The sequence below is a fragment of the Pseudophryne corroboree genome, chromosome 1, assembly GCF_028390025.1.
Source record: "Pseudophryne corroboree isolate aPseCor3 chromosome 1, aPseCor3.hap2, whole genome shotgun sequence".
Classification (NCBI taxonomy): domain Eukaryota; kingdom Metazoa; phylum Chordata; class Amphibia; order Anura; family Myobatrachidae; genus Pseudophryne; species Pseudophryne corroboree.
Window position 1 is genome coordinate 262,720,697 of NC_086444.1, and position 12,938 is coordinate 262,733,634.

Consider the following 12,938-nt stretch of genomic DNA (forward strand, 5'->3'; position numbering starts at 1 on the left):
GTATAATCCCCATGGTCCTGACTGAGTCCCCAGCATCCACTAGGACGTTAGAGAAAATAAGATTTTACTTACCGATAAATCTATTTCTCATAGTCCGTAGTGGATGCTGGGCGCCCATCCCAAGTGCGGATTGTCTGCATTACTTGTACATAGTTATTGTTACAAAAAAATCGGGTTATTGTTGTGAGCCATCTTTTTTTAGAGGCTACTTCATTGTTATCATACTGTTAACTGGGTTCAAATCACAAGTTGTACGGTGTGATTGGTGTGGCTGGTATGAGTCTTACCCGGGATTCAAGATCCTTCCTTATTGTGTACGCTCGTCCGGGCACAGTACCTAACTGAGGCTTGGAGGAGGGTCATAGGGGGAGGAGCCAGTACACACCATGTGATCCTAAAAGCTTGCTTTTGTGCCCTGTCTCCTGCGGAGCCGCTATTCCCCATGGTCCTGACGGAGTCCCCAGCATCCACTACGGACTATGAGAAATAGATTTATCGGTAAGTAAAATCTTATTATTTTGATTCTATTTTACTTTATTTTTATCTTATTTTATTCTTATTTTTATTTTAATTTTATAATTATATTTATTTTCCATTTTCAACTGTTTCCCCCTAAAAAACCTCCTATTTCAAACCATACCCATCCCCCCCCTTTTTTGATTATGAAGTAAATCTATTAGGCCACTCCCGCTGGATGTGGGCATAAAAAGCCCACATCCAAGATGGTGGAACAGGACTCCCTGACGAAGGCCAACACTGGCCGATACGCGTTGGAGCGCATGAATCATACAAACTCATCTACATTTATTTCTCATACCCCCGTCGAATTAACAGAGCGACTGAACGGTGACCTGGAGGAGGAAGGAAGAAAGACACTAGAGACGAGACCCGGGGACACCTGAGCCTAGTCACGTGGACGGAATACCCGGAAGTGCGGGAGGACGCGTTGCCGGGTAAAGCAGACACGGAACAGACCGCTGGCAGAGGGAAAAAGGAGACTGAGCAGAAACTAGAGGTAAGGGACTCTGTAGGAGAGGAGAAGGCGCGGCGGACAGCACTGACAGTGCTAGAAGCAGCCCCTACCTCTCTCTCCAAGACTCACGATCTATCCCCTTCTGCCCAGGGCACCACGGTGCGCTCATTAGAGTGACATCGGGGTGATCCAGGGCGTAGAGGGGTACGGTCTGTCCGGAGTCCTCACTACCCTAGCAATAGCCCTATCCTGATCCCTTATTGCCAGTGGCAACTCAGGGGTACCCCGTATTTTTTGTTTCTCTAACGTCCTAGTGGATGCTGGGACTCCGTCAGGACCATGGGGAATAGCGGGCTCCGCAGGAGACAGGGCACATCTAAAAAAGCTTTTAGGTCACATGGTGCGTACTGGCTCCTCCCCCTATGACCCTCCTCCAAGCCTCAGTTAGGTTTTTGTGCCCGTCCGAGAGGGTGCAATCTAGGTGGCTCTCCTAAAGAGCTGTTTAGAAAAGTTTTTTTTTAGGTTTCATTCTCAGTGATTCCTGCTGGCAACAGGATCACTGCATCGAGGGACTTAGGGGAGAGATTTCCAACTCACCTGCGTGCAGGATGGATTGGAGTCTTAGGCTACTGGACACTTAGCTCCAGAGGGAGTCGGAACACAGGTCAGCCTGGGGTTCGTCCCGGAGCCGCGCCGCCGATCCCCCTTACAGACGCTGAAGAGACGGCAGAACGGAGGTCCGGAAAGCAGGCGGCAGAAGACTCCTCAGTCTTCTTGAAGGTAGCGCACAGCACGGCAGCTGTGCGCCATTGTTGTCACACGGCTCACTGACTCAGTCACGGAGGGTGCAGGGCGCTGCTGGGGGCGCCCTGGGCAGCAATATAATTACCTTTAGTGGCAAAATAAATACATCACATATAGCCATTAAGGCTATATGTATGTATTTTAACCCAGGCCAGTTTCTTAAAAACCGGGGAAAAGCCCGCCGAAAAAGGGGCGGAGCTTATTCTCCTCAGCACTCAGCGCCATTTTCCTGCTCAGCTCCGCTGGTGAGGAAGGCTCCCAGGTCTCTCCCCTGCACTGCACTACAGAAACAGGGTAACAAAGAAGGGGGGCATAAATTGGCGATATTTATATATTAAGAGCGCATATATAGTAAACAACACCTTCTAGGGTTGTTTATATACATTTATAGCGCTTTTGGTGTGTGCTGGCAAACTCTCCCTCTGTCTCCCCAAAGGGCTAGGGGGTCCTGTCTTCGATTAGAGCATTCCCTGTGTGGCTGCTGTGTGTCGGTACGTGTGTGTCGACATGTATGAGGACGATGTTGGTGTGGAGGCAGAGCAATTGCCGATGATGGTAATGTCACCCCCTAGGGAGTCGACACCGGAATGGATGGCTTTAGTTATGGAATTACGTGATAATGTCAGCACATTACAAAAGTCAGTTGACGAAATAAGACGCCCGGCAAACCAGTTAGTACCGGTTCAGGCGTCTCAGACACCGTCAGGGGCTGTAAAACGTCCTTTACCTCAGTCAGTCGACACGGGTACCGACACAGATGAATCTAGTGTCGACGGTGAAGAAACAAACGTATTTTCCAATAGGGCCACACGTTATATGATCACGGCAATGAAGGAGGCTTTGCAGATCTCTGATACTGCTGGTACCTCAAAAAGGGGTATTATGTGGGGGGTGAAAAAACTACCTGTATTTTTTCCAGAATCAGAGGAATTGAATGATGTGTGTGATGAAGCGTGGGTTAACCCCGATAGAAAACTGCTAATTTCCAAGAAGTTATTGGCATTATACCCTTTCCCACCAGAAGTTAGGGCGCGCTGGGAAACACCCCCTAGGGTGGATAAGGCGCTCACACGTTTATCAAAGCAAGTGGCGTTGCCGTCTCCTGATACGGCCGCCCTCAAGGATCCAGCAGATAGGAGGCTGGAAACTACACTGAAGAGTATATACACACATACTGGTGTTATACTGCGACCGGCAATAGCCTCAGCCTGGATGTGCAGTGCTGGGGTAGTGTGGTTGGATTCTCTGACTGAAAATATTGATACCCTGGATAGGGACAGTATTTTATTGACTCTAGAGCAATTAAAGGATGCTTTCCTTTATATGCGAGATGCTCAGAGGGATGTTTGTACTCTAGCATCAAGAGTAAGCGCGATGTCCATATCTGCCAGAAGAAGTTTATGGACGCGACAGTGGTCAGGTGATGCGGATTCCAAGAGGCATATGGAAGTATTGCCATATAAAGGAGAGGAATTGTTTGGGGTCGGTCTTTCGGACCTGGTGGCCACGGCAACTGCCGGCAAATCCACTTTTTTACCTCAGACCCCCTCCCAACAGAAAAAGACACCGTCTTTTCAGCCGCAGTCCTTTCGCTCCTATAAAAAGCGACCAAAAGGACAGTCTTATCTGCCGCGAGGCAGAGGAAAGGGTAAGAAAGGGTAGCAAGCAGCCCCTGCCCAGGAACAGAAGCCCGCCCCGGCTTCTACAAAGCCATCAGCATGACGCTGGGGCTTTACAAGCGGACTCAGGAACGGTGGGGGGTCGACTCAAGATTTTCAGCAATCAATGGGTTCACTCACAAGTGGACCCGTGGGTCCTGCAGATAGTATCTCAGGGTTACATGCTGGAGTTCGAAAGGTCTCCCCCTCGCCGGTTCCTAAAGTCTGCTTTACCAACGTCTCCCTCAGAAAGGACGTCGGTTTTGGAAGCCATTCACAAGCTGTATTCTCAGCAGGTGATAGTCAAGGTACCCCTCCTACAACAGGGAAAGGGGTATTATTCCACACTATTTGTGGTACCGAAACCGGACGGTTCGGTAAGGCCTATTCTAAATCTGAAATCCTTGAACCTGTACATAAAGAAATTCAAGTTCAAGATGGAGTCACTCAGAGCAGTGATAGCGAATCTGAAAGAAGGAGACTTCATGGTGTCCTTGGACATAAAAGATGCTTATCTACATGTCCCGATTTACCCCTCACACCAAGGGTATCTCAGGTTCGTGATACAAGACTGTCATTATCAGTTTCAAACGCTGCCGTTTGGGTTGTCCACGGCCCCTCGGGTCTTTACCAAAGTAATGACCGAAATGATGGTTCTTCTACGAAGAAAAGGCGTATTAATTATCCCTTACTTGGACGATCTCCTGATAAGGGCAAAGTCCAGAGAACAGCTGGAAGTCGGTGTAGCGCTAACACAAGTAGTGCTTCAGCAACACGGGTGGATTCTAAATCTTCCAAAATCTCAATTGACCCCGACAACACATCTGCTGTTCCTGGGCATGATTCTGGACACGGTTCAGAAAAAGGTATTTCTCCCGGAAGAGAAAGCAAGGGAGTTATCCGAACTTGTCAAGAACCTCCTAAAACCAGGAACTGTCAGTACATCAATGCACAAGAGTCCTGGGAAAGATGGTGGCTTCGTACGAAGCAATTCCATTCGGCAGATTCCACGCATGCACTTTTCAGTGGGATCTGCTGGACAAATGGTCCGGATCGCATCTGCACATGCATCAGCGGATAACTGTCACCGAGAACAAGGTTGTCTCTCCTGTGGTGGTTGCAGACTGCCCATCTGTTAGTGGGCCGCAGATTCGGCATACAGGACTGGGTCCTGGTGACTACGGATGCCAGCCTACGAGGTTGGGGAGCAGTCACAAAGGGAAGAAACTTCCAGGGCGTGTGGTCAAACCTGGAGACGTCTCTTCACATAAATATACTGGAGCTAAGAGCGATCTACAATGCTCTAAGCCTGGCAAAATCGCTGCTTCAGGGTCAGCCGGTGTTGATCCAGTCCGACAACATCACGGCAGTCGCCCACGTAAACCGACAAGGCGGCACGAGAAGCAGGAGTGCAATGGCAGAAGCTGCAAGGATTCTGCGCTGGGCGGAGAATCATGTCGTAGCACTGTCAGCAGTGTTCATCCCGGGAGTGGACAACTGGGAAGCAGATTTCCTCAGCAGACACGACCTTCACCCGGGAGAGTGGGGACTTCATCCAGAAGTTTTCCACATGATTGTGAACCGTTGGGAAAAACCAAAGGTGGACATGATGGCGTCTCGCCTCAACAAAAAATTGGACAGGTATTGCGCCAGGTCAAGAGACCCTCAGGCAATAGCTGTGGACGCTCTGGTAACACCGTGGGTGTACCAGTCAGTGTATGTGTTCCCTCCTCTGCCTCTCATACCAAAGGTACTGAGAATTATACGGAAAAGAGGAGTAAGAACAATACTGGTAGCTCCGGACTGGCCAAGAAGAACTTGGTATCCGGAACTTCAAGAGATGCTCACGGAGGATCCGTGGCCTCTACCTCTAAGAAGGGATCTGCTTCAGCAGGGACCTTGTATGTTCCAAGACTTACCGCGGCTGCGTTTGACGGCATGGCGGTTGAACGCCGGATTCTAAAAGAGAAGGGCATTCCTGAGGAAGTTATTCCTACTTTAATTAAAGCCAGGAAAGAAGTGACCGCACAACATTATCACCGCATTTGGAGAAAATATGTTGCGTGGTGTGAGGCCAAGAAGGCTCCAACAGAAGAATTTCAATTGGGTCGATTCTTACATTTCCTGCAAGCAGGATTGTCTATGGGCCTCAAATTGGGGTCCATTAAAGTTCAAATTTCGGCCTTATCAATTTTCTTCCAGAAGGAATTGGCGTCAGTGCCTGAAGTACAAACTTTTGTCAAAGGTGTACTACATATACAACCCCCAATAGTGCCTCCAGTGGCACCGTGGGATTTGAACGTGGTTCTAAATGTTCTCAAATCTCATTGGTTTGAGCCTTTAAAATCGGTAGATTTAAAATACCTTACATGGAAGGTAACCATGCTGTTGGCCCTGGCTTCAACCAGGAGAGTTTCGGAGTTGGCAGCTTTGTCATACAAAAGCCCATATCTGATATTCCATTCGGACAGGGCAGAATTGAGGACACGTCCTCAATTTCTCCCTAAGGTGGTTTCGGCATTTCACTTGAACCAGCCTATTGTGGTGCCTGCGGCTACTAGCGACTTGGAGGACTCCCAAGTTACTGGACGTTGTCAGAGCATTAAAAATATATATTTCAAGGACAGCTGGAGTCAGAAAATCTGACTCGTTGTTTACATTGTATGCACCCAACAAGTTGGGTGCTCCTGCGTCTAAACAGACGATTGCACGTTGGATATGTAGTACAATCCAACTTGCACATTCTGTGGCAGGCCTGCCACAGCCTAAATCTGTAAAGGCCCATTCCACAAGGAAAGTGGGCTCATCCTGGGCGGCTGCCCGAGGAGTCTCGGCATTACAACTTTGCCGAGCAGCTACGTGGTCAGGGGAGAACACGTTTGTAAAATTTTACAAATTTGATACTCTGGCTAAAGAGGACCTGGAGTTCTCTCATTCGGCGCTGCAGAGTCATCCGCACTCTCCCGCCCGTTTGGGAGCTTTGGTATAATCCCCATGGTCCTGACGGAGTCCCTGCATCCACTAGGACGTTAGAGAAAATAAGAATTTACTTACCGATAATTCTATTTCTCATAGTCCGTAGTGGATGCTGGGCGCCCATCCCAAGTGCGGATTGTCTGCAATGCTTGTACATAGTTATTGTTACAAAAATCGGGTTATTACTGTTGTTGTGAGCCATCTGTTCAGAGGCTACTTCGTTTGTGTTATCATACTGTTAACTGGGTTCAGATCACAAGTTGTACGGTGTGATTGGTGTGGCTGGTATGAGTCTTACCCGGGATTCAAGATCCTTCCTTATTGTGTACGCTCGTCCGGGCACAGTACCTAACTGAGGCTTGGAGGAGGGTCATAGGGGGAGGAGCCAGTACGCACCATGTGACCTAAAAGCTTTTTTAGATGTGCCCTGTCTCCTGCGGAGCCCGCTATTCCCCATGGTCCTGACGGAGTCCCAGCATCCACTACGGACTATGAGAAATAGAATTATCGGTAAGTAAATTCTTATTTTTTGCTTTTGGATCCCACCGGTGCCAAAAAGACATTTTAGCCCCATCATCAGCTCTGGACAATTTCAATTATCTCAGACTTCACTCAGAGGTGGGCGCCACTTTTCTGAAGTGTAACTACCACAATAACTATATTCCTATTAACACCTGTGTACATTCAGGGATTTTTTCACTGCTACATTGTTAGCAGTTCAATCTCTCCCTAGCCCACAACTCCCCGGTACCCCCCCCCCCCCCCCCCCCCCCCCCTTTTTTTTCCATTCATTCTTAAAGTATTTAGATATAACAACATATTCTAAAAATAAAGACAAGTTTTATTTTCATTATATTGTTTACTGCCTTCTTGTTATCAAGACCATTACTCTCTTACTTACTCTCATTTGTGATTATCAAGATATTTACTTACTTATTTTCATTTGTTGACCACAGTAACCTACCAATTGTATTCTAAATCAGGAAAAGAGGTCATTTTTACTATTCTTTGCAGACACAATCCTTCTCAGGCGCACCTGTAAAACCCCTTTATTATTCTTGTTTATGTGAAGTCCTTTTTGGAGGTGCTTCATTTACAGGCTGCAGCCCCCACAGAATATCCAGACACACGAGCGCCATTTACCCGATTGTGCGTATTACAGAACAGAAGAAGGTGTTTCTCCCGGAGGAGAAGGCCAAGGAGTTGTCATCTCTGGTCAGAGACCTCCTGAAACCAAAACAGGTGTCAGTGCATCACTGCACGCGAGTCCTGGGAAAGATGGTAGCTTCTTACGAAGCAATTCCCTTCGGCAGGTTCCATGCAAGGATCTTTCAGTGGGATCTGTTAGACAAGTGGTCCGGATCGCATCTTCAGATGCATCGGCTGATCACCCTGTCCCCGAGGGCCAGGGTGTCTCTGCTGTGGTGGCTGCAGAGTGCTCATCTTCTCGAGGGCCGCAGATTCGGCATTCAGGACTGGGTCCTGGTGACCACGGATGCAAGCCTCTGAGGTTGGGGGGGCAGTCACTCAGGGAAGAAACTTCCAAGGACAATGGTCGAGTCAGGAGACTTCCCTACACATAAATATTCTGGAACTAAGGGCCATTTACAATGCCCTAAGTCGAGCAGAACCCCTGCTTCAAAACCAGCCGGTGCTGATTCAGTCAGACAACATCACGACTGTCGCCCATGTAAACCGACAGGGCGGCACAAGAAGCAGGATGGCGATGGCAGAAGCCACAAGGATTCTCCGATGGGCGGAAAATCACGTGCTAGCACTGTCAGCAGTGTTCATTCCGGGAGTGTACAACTGGGAAGCAGACTTCCTCAGCAGGCATGACCTCCACCCGGGAGAGTGGGGACTTCAGCCAGAAGTCTTCCAGCTGATTGTAAATCGTTGGGAAAGGCCACAGGTGGACATGATGGCATCCTGCCTCAACAAAAAAGCTAAAAAGATATTGCGCCAGGTCAAGGGACCCTCAGGCGATAGCTGTGGACGCTCTAGTGACACCGTGGGTGTTCCAGTCTGTTTATGTGTTCACTCCTCTTTCTCTCATACCAATGGTACTGAGGATAATAAGAGGAGTGAGAACTATACTCATCGTTCCAGATTGGCCAAGAAGAACTTGGTACCCGGAGCTACAAGAAATGATCTCAGAGGACCCTTGGCCTCTGCCGCTCCGACAGGACCTGCTACAGCAGGGGCCCTGTCTGTTCCAAGACTTACAGCGGCTGCGTTTGACGGCATGGCGGTTGAACGCCGGATCCCAATGGAAAAGGGCATTCTGGTTGAAGTCATTCCTACGCTGATAAAAGCTAGGAAGGATGTGACCGCAAAACATTATCACCGCATATGGCGAAAATATGTTGCTTGGTGTGAGGCCATGAAGGCCCCAACAGAGGAATTTCAGCTGGGTCGATTTCTGCACTTCCTACAGTCGGGTGTGACTATGGGCCTAAAATTGGGATCCATTAAAGTCCAGATTTCGGCCCTGTCTATTTTCTTTCAAAAAGAACTGGCTTCACTGCCTGAAGTTCAGACGTTTGTTAAGGGAGTGCTGCATATTCAGCCCCCTTTTTGTGCCTCCAGTGGCACCTTGGGATCTCAACATAGTGTTGGATTTCCTAAAATCACATTGGTTTGAGCCACTTCAGACCGTGGAGTTGAAGTATCTCACGTGGAAGGTAGTCATGCTGTTGGCCTTGGCCTCAGCTAGGCGTGTGTCAGAATTGGTGGCTTTGTCCTGTAAAAGCCCATATCTGATTTTCCATACGGACAGGGCAGAATTGAGGACTCGTCCCCAATTTCTCCCAAAGGTGGTATCAGCGTTTAATTGAACCAACCTATTGTGGTGCCTGCGGCTACTCGGGACTTGGAGGATTCCAAGTTGCTGGACGTAGTCCGGGCCCTGAAAATCTATGTTTCCAGGACGGCTAGAGTCAGAAAAACTGACTCTGTTTATCCTGCATGCACCCAACAAGCTGGGTGCTCCTGCTTCTAAGCAGACTATTGCTCGCTGGATCTGTAGCACGATTCAACTTGCACATTCTGCGGCTGGACTGCCGCATCCTAAATCTGTAAGCCCATTCCACAAGGAAGGTGGGCTCTTCTTGGGCGGCTGCCCGAGGGGTCTCTGCTTTACAACTTTGCCGAGCTGCTGCTTGGTCGGGATCAAACACTTTTGCAAAATTCTACAAGTTTGATACCCTGGCTGAGGAGGACCTAGAGTTTGCTCATTTGGGGCTGCAGAGCCATCCGCACTCTCCCACCCGTTTGGGAGCTTTGGTATAATCCCCATGGTCCTTACGGAGTACCCAGCATCCACTAGGACGTCAGAGAAAATAAGAATTTACTCACCGGTAATTCTATTTCTCGTAGTGGATGCTGGGAGCCCGTCCCAAGTGCGGACTTTCTGCAATACTTGTATATAGTTATTGCTTAACTATAGGGTTATTGTTCTGAGCCATCTGTTGAATGAGGCTCAGTTGTTCATACTGTTAACTGGGTATAGTTATCACAAGTTGTACGGTGTGGCTGGTATGAGTCTTACCCTGGATTCCAAATCCTTTCCTAGTAATGTCAGCTCTTCCGGGCACAGTTTCCCTAACTGAGGTCTGGAGGAGGGGCATAGAGGGAGGAGCCAGTGCACACCAGATGTAGTACCTAATCTTTCTTTTAAGAGTGCCCAGTCTCCTGCGGAGCCAGTCTATTCCCCATGGTCCTTACGGAGTACCCAGCATCCACTACGGACTACGAGAAATAGAATTACCGGTGAGTAAATTCTTATTTTCTCTAACGTCCTAGGGGATACTGGGATACATTTGTACCATGGGCTATAGATCGGTCTATTGGAGCATGGCTCTTTAAGAAATGTTCAGTGTGTGCTGGCTCCTCCACCAGACTGTTTAGAAAAATGTGCCCAAGGAGCCGGGTGCCATCTCTGGAGCTCCAGAGTTTTCTTCATAAATATTTTTTTTTTTTTTTTTTTTTTTCAGGCAGCACTGTCTGCCACCAGTCTGCCTGTGTCATGGGACTTAGGGGGATGACCGAACCATCCTCTTATAGGGTTAATGGTTTGTATCCCCGCTGACAGGCCATCAGCTCTGAGGTGCTGTTTCACAAGTCCCCTGGGTGTGCGCACACGCCAGCAGCATGCCACCACCCCCTAACAGATACCGAATAAGATGCGGTGAGTACTAACACTGGGGTCCTGGTTAGTGGATCCCTGTTGACAATGGTGGCATTAGGGCGTGGCAGGCACCAGGCTGCAGTGCCCACTGAGGACACCCACACTGGTGCTGAAGTGAAGGGGGTTTCAAACTCTATTTCTCTGACGTCCTAGTGGATGCTGGGGACTCCGTCAGGACCATGGGGATTAGCGGCTCCGCAGGAGACGGGGCACAAAAATAAAGCTTTAGGATCAGGTGGTGTGCACTGGCTCCTCCCCCTATGACCCTCCTCCAAGCCTCAGTTAGGTTTTTGTGCCCGTCCGAGCAGGGTGCAATCTAGGTGGCTCTCCTAAAGAGCTGCTTAGAAAAAGTTTTTAGGTTTTTTATTTTACAGTGAGTCCTGCTGGCAACGGGCTCACTGCAACGAGGGACTTAGGGGAGAAGAAGTGAACTCACCTGCGTGCAGGATGGATTGGCTTCTTAGGCTACTGGACACCATTAGCTCCAGAGGGATCGAACACAGGCCCAGCCATGGAGTCCGGTCCCGGAGCCGCGCCGCCGACCCCCTTGCAGATGCCGAAAAGTGAAGAGGTCCAGAAACCGGCGGAAGAATACTTTTCAGTCTTCATGAGGTAGCGCACAGCACTGCAGCTGTGCGCCATTGTTGTCACACACTTCACACCAGCGGTCACGGAGGGTGCAGGGCGCTGCAGGGGGCGCCCTGGGCAGCAATGAGAATACCTTGTTCTGGCTAAAAAATACATCACATATAGCCCCTGGGGCTATATGGATGTATTTAACCCCTGCCAGGTCTCACAAACTCCGGAGAAGAGCCCGCCGAAATAGGGGGCGGGGCCTATCTCCTCAGCACACAGCGCCATTTTCCTGCTCAGCTCCGCTGCGAGGAAGGCTCCCAGGACTCTCCCCTGCACTGCACTACAGAAACAGGGTAAAACAGAGAGGGGGGGGCACTTTTTTGGCGTTTTTTTGATATATTAAGCTGCTATAAGGGAGACAACGCTTCTATAGGGTTGTTCCTATATATTTATAGCGCTTGGGTGTGTGCTGGCAAACTCTCCCTCTGTCTCCCCAAAGGGCTAGTGGGGTCCTGTCTTCGATAAGAGCATTCCCTGTGTGTCTGCTGTGTCGGTACGTGTGTGTCGACATGTATGAGGACGATGTTGGTGTGGAGGCGGAGCAATTGCCGGTAATGGTGATGTCACCCCCTAGGGAGTCGACACCGGAATGGATGGCTTTGTTTATGGAATTACGTGATAATGTCAGCACATTACAAAAATCAGTTGACGACATGAGACGGCCGGCAAACCAGTTAGTACCTGTACAGGCGTCTCAGACACCGTCAGGGGCTGTAAAACGCCCTTTACCTCAGTCGGTCGACACAGACCCAGACACGGACACCGAATCTAGTGTCGACGGTGAAGAAACAAACGTATTTTCCAGTAGGGCCACACGTTATATGATCACGGCAATGAAGGAGGCTTTGCATATCTCTGATACTGCATGTACCACAAAAAGGGGTATTATGTGGGGTCTGAAAAAACTACCTGTAGTTTTTCCTGAATCAGACGAATTGAATGAAGTGTGTGATGAAGCGTGGATTAACCCCGATAGAAAACTGCTAATTTCAAAGAAGTTATTGGCATTATATCCTTTCCCGCCAGAGGTTAGGGCGCGCTGGGAAACACCCCCTAGGGTGGATAAGGCGCTCACACGCTTATCAAAACAAGTGGCGTTACCGTCTCCTGAAACGGCCGCCCTCAAGGATCCAGCGGATAAGAGGCTGGAAACTACCCTGAAAAGTATATACACTCATACTGGTGTTATACTGCGACCAGCCATCTCCTCTGCATGGATGTGCAGTGCTGGGGTGGTTTGGTCGGATTCCCTGACTGAAAATATTGATACCCTAGATAGGGACAGTATTTTATTGACTTTAGAGCAATTAAAGGATGCTTTTCTTTATATGCGAGATGCTCAGAGGGATATTTGCACTCTGGCATCGAGAGTAAGTGCGATGTCCATATCTGCCAGAAGAAGTTTATGGACGCGACAATGGTCAGGTGATGCGGATTCCAAACGGCATATGGAAGTATTGCCGTATAAGGGGGAGGAATTATTTGGGGTCGGTCTATCGGATTTGGTGGCCACGGCAACAGCCGGGAAATCCACCTTTCTCCTTCATCCACTAGGGGCCACTGGAGCGTAGTTACAATGGGGATATAGTAGGCAGTAATTGGGAGCTGGCACTTTAAAATTCTCAACCTGTGGCTAGCTCCTCCCCTACTATCTCCCCTCCAAGCCAGTCTTAGTATGTGCCCGATGTGAGCTGGTTCACTT

The 12,938-nt window shown here is 49.1% G+C and overlaps 1 protein-coding gene across 1 annotated transcript in view; it reads left to right on the top strand.

Annotated features, from left to right (window-relative positions):
- The window catches only part of LMNB1 (lamin B1), a 109,944-nt gene that overhangs the window by 54,456 nt on the left and 42,550 nt on the right, over positions 1 to 12,938 (top strand). The window lies entirely within an intron of this gene.